Here is a 3,593-nt window from a genome sequence, read left to right on the forward strand (position 1 = left end):
CGAGCGTGAGCCCGCCGCCCGTGTTCCTCGTCGCGTGGAACCACATCGCAGGCACAAACAGCAGCTCGCCCGGCCTCTGCTCGACGGAGCAGAGGGGCGCAGCGCCGGGAGGGGGCCACTGTGCCTCGTCGGACACGGAGGCGAGGGCGACCGCCTCGGCCCGCGACGGCTCGTCAAAGAGGTCCGACTCGGGGTGAGCCAGCCACCACCGCTTTGCACCCGAGAGCAGGTACAGCCAAGCTGCGCCGTGCTGGTGCAGCCGCAGACCGGTGCGCCGCCCGCCCGCCGAGACCAAGGGTGTGTGCCACGGCTGCGACTGCGCGCACTCGTCGCCGGCCGCGAGGCTCGCCCGCTCCAGCACCCGCGCCGCCTGAGCCGCCAGCCCCGAAGGCATCACGGCCTCGACCGGCGACGTCTCCGCCTCGTCGCCAAAGGAGAAGACCATGCCGGAGGCGTTTGCAGCAAACGCCGCGAAGCGCTGCGGCTCGGCCGGCGCTGCGCCCCGGCCAAACTGCGAGTACAGCATCGAGTCGGCGGAGCTTGCGCTCACGACACGGACGGTGAGGGCGTCGAGTGCCTCAAGCGGCGGCGGCGCACTGGCGGCGGCGACGAGCACTGGCTCGGAGAGCACGCGGTCGTCGGCAAACTCATCCGCGGTGAGCCGTCGGACGGTGCAGCCAAAGGCCGAGGCGATTAGCATGCGCGAGAGGAGAAAGCGCCGTCTGCTAAAGCGCGCCGACTCCGCGTGAACTCTTGAGGGATATTACGAACTCTGTTCACATAAACGCACAACTCCGGACCCAAGACGCACAAGCACAGACAGTCGAGAAGGGGGAGAGACAGCAACGACAGTCAGAAGTCAGCGCTGGGTCCCAGGAAGGCGAATGCGATGACGGCCTCTAGTGTGAGCTCTAGCTAGTGAGCTCATACGCACGCCGGCAGATCGCGACTATATACAGCTAGTTAAGAGCCGACCGACCCTCGCGTCCGGTGCTCACCGACGGCCGGGCGGGCCGCCCGCCCACGCGCCGCCTACGCGCAGCGCGTGCGCCGCAAACTCGCCCGCCGACAGCGCTGGCCAGTCTCCATCGGCCGTCGCGAGAGGCCTGCCCGGCTGTCGCCGCGGGGCCCCCACGAACACCACGCGTCGGATGCGGTGCCGCGCGAACTCGCGCGCAAAGTGCACGCCCCACGCCCGCCGCAGCGTCGTAGCGAAGTAGGACCGCGCCTCCTTCGCGCTACGCGCGCCGATCCGCCTCCAGTGCTGCTTGGATGCCGACTCCACCACACAGTCGAACAGCTGGTGCAGGTCGTCCGACGCCTCCGCGTAGGCCCCGACAACGAGGCTGCGCACGGTGCCAAACGAGCGCAGCACGGAGGAAACGGCGTCCCTCGAGCCGTTGTTCCATGCCTGCACGTGCGGCTTGGCATCGAGCGCCGCCGCCCGCGCCTCGTAGTCGCGCTGGACAAGGTTCGCCCTGTCGGCGACAGCGCCGCCCTGGCCATCGTCGCGCGCCCGAGCGCTCATGTAGTGAGGCCCGCCGCGGTGGATGGTCTTGCCCTCGAGGAGGTGCTCCGCCGGCGGCTGCTCGGGCCCGCGCTGCACTGTCGTGCCGCGCCACCGGACAGACGGATGCGCCTGGCCTCGTGTGCCCGTGCAGCGCGCCGTGCGGGACTCGCGCAGCTTGCAGTGCAGGCGCCCATCCGGCACGATGCCGTTCTTGCCGCGCGTGCCAGCTGTGCCGTTGAGTGTGACAGGCGGGATGACGGCGCTGAAGATCTCGCGCGGTTCCTCCTTGCCGCGCAGCCCCGCGTGCAGCGCATCACCGATCACGCGTGAGAAGATGTCGTCGTGGCAGTTGCCGTGGACGCGGTCGTTGAGCGTCGCCAAGCCCAGCTGGACGCCAAAGGCATCGCAGACTCGAGGAGGGCCGCGGCCGGAGCAGGCGATGCTCTTGCCCACGAGCGCGCGCACGGCTGGGCTCTCCCGGCCGAGGTAGGTGCAGAAGATCTCGCGGAACTCGCGCGCCTCGCACCGGTTCTGAGCCGAGGGCCATGAGCTCACCCACGCGGACGAGAACGAGTCGACGGCCAGCCACGCCTCCCGCCGCGTGTCGCCGTGCGGCAGCCCGAGGATGCTGCGGCTGAGCTGGTTGCGCTTGACCTGCTCCCGCTGCTGCGTCAGCTGCCGCTGTAGCCCAGCGCTGCCGGCCCGCCCGTTGCCAGCCTCGGGAGCCCGGACATCGAGAGGTCCCGCCACGCCCTCGCCGCGGACCTCTCGCTGCATGCCCTCCCACGCCTTCTTGAAGGACTCGCCCGTCGGCGTCAGCTGCCCCAGCTGCGCGCCGAGCGGGTTGACGTTGGTGGTGCAGCCCGAGAGGAAGCGCGAGAGGCGAGGGCTGTTCGGGTACGGCAACTCGAAGGCGCCGTGGCCGAAGAGCGGAGCGAGCATCTGGAAGAAGCCGCGCTCTCTGCCGCCGCCGGGCGTCGACCTGTCGAGGAACCTCTCGGCCGCCTCGACAAAGCAGGCGCAGAACGCAGCCGGCGCCACCTCCTCGAGCGAGCGCAGGCCGAGGCCGCGCATCCGCGCAGGCAGGCGAGCCCGCCGCGCGGTGATGGCGTCGCCGAGCACGCCCTCGTAGCCGCACGCCTCAGCGGCACGGGTGAGCGCAGCGTCGACGACGCGAGCGTGGGACCCGTCTGGTCGGGAGGGAGGTGCCGAAGGATGAAGGCTCGTCCCCTCTCCTGCTCGTCCCTCTCCGCGAGGCACGCTCATGTCACCAGCCGCTCGATCGGCTTGAGCGTCTGCCCCGCCGCGACGCGCGCAGCAGCCGCACCAGCTGCCGGATCCCGTCCTGGGGGGGAGGAGGGGCCCCGCTCGACGTCGCCGCGCTCGAGGGCATGGCGCGCCACCCCGTTTCGCCTCCCCCAAGGTGCCGGAGAGCACGAACCGGAGGGGGCTCACGTGCGGTTTCCGAGCAGGTGCGCCGCCTTCTGTCCGAGTCGATCCAGCCTGTGAGCGAGCGCTTGGCCAGCATCGAACAGAAGGCCAGCCTCGCTTCGGAACAGCAGCTGGCCACACTCTCCGGAATGATCGAGTCGATCCGCACGGCGCCACCGCCGGTCCCCGTCGCTCGCTCACGCCTTGGCCTCCTCACCTGGTCTGGGCCCCACAAGCGGCGGTCACGGCGCGGGAGACGTCGCTCGACGAGAAGGAGAGCGCAGCGGCGGCGGCGGCGGCGGCCACCTCCGAGCGCGGCGGTGCTCTCGACGCGCGCGAGCGCAAGGCTTCGGTTCGGGAGGCTGCTGCTAAGCAGCGCGAGGACGCGGTGCACCGGCAGGCCCAGATGATGGCGAGCGAGCAGGAGCTCCTGCAGGTGGCGGCGCGCGACGCGCAGGCGCGCCACGACGCGTTGGCGAGCAAATTTGACGACCTGGAGGCGCGCGTCAAGGAGGCGGAGGAGCGTAGCCTAGCCCTGGAGGCGGAGGCGGCCGATGCGCGCAGGGAGGCTGAGGAGAGCAAGGCGGAGGTCAAGCGTCTGGAGGTGGAGGCGCGCCGGCGCGAGCAGCTCACATCGCGGGTTGCTGGCGCG

The sequence above is a fragment of the Emiliania huxleyi genome (assembly GCF_000372725.1).
Source record: "Emiliania huxleyi CCMP1516 unplaced genomic scaffold EMIHUscaffold_83, whole genome shotgun sequence".
Lineage (NCBI taxonomy): Eukaryota > Haptophyta > Isochrysidales > Noelaerhabdaceae > Emiliania > Emiliania huxleyi.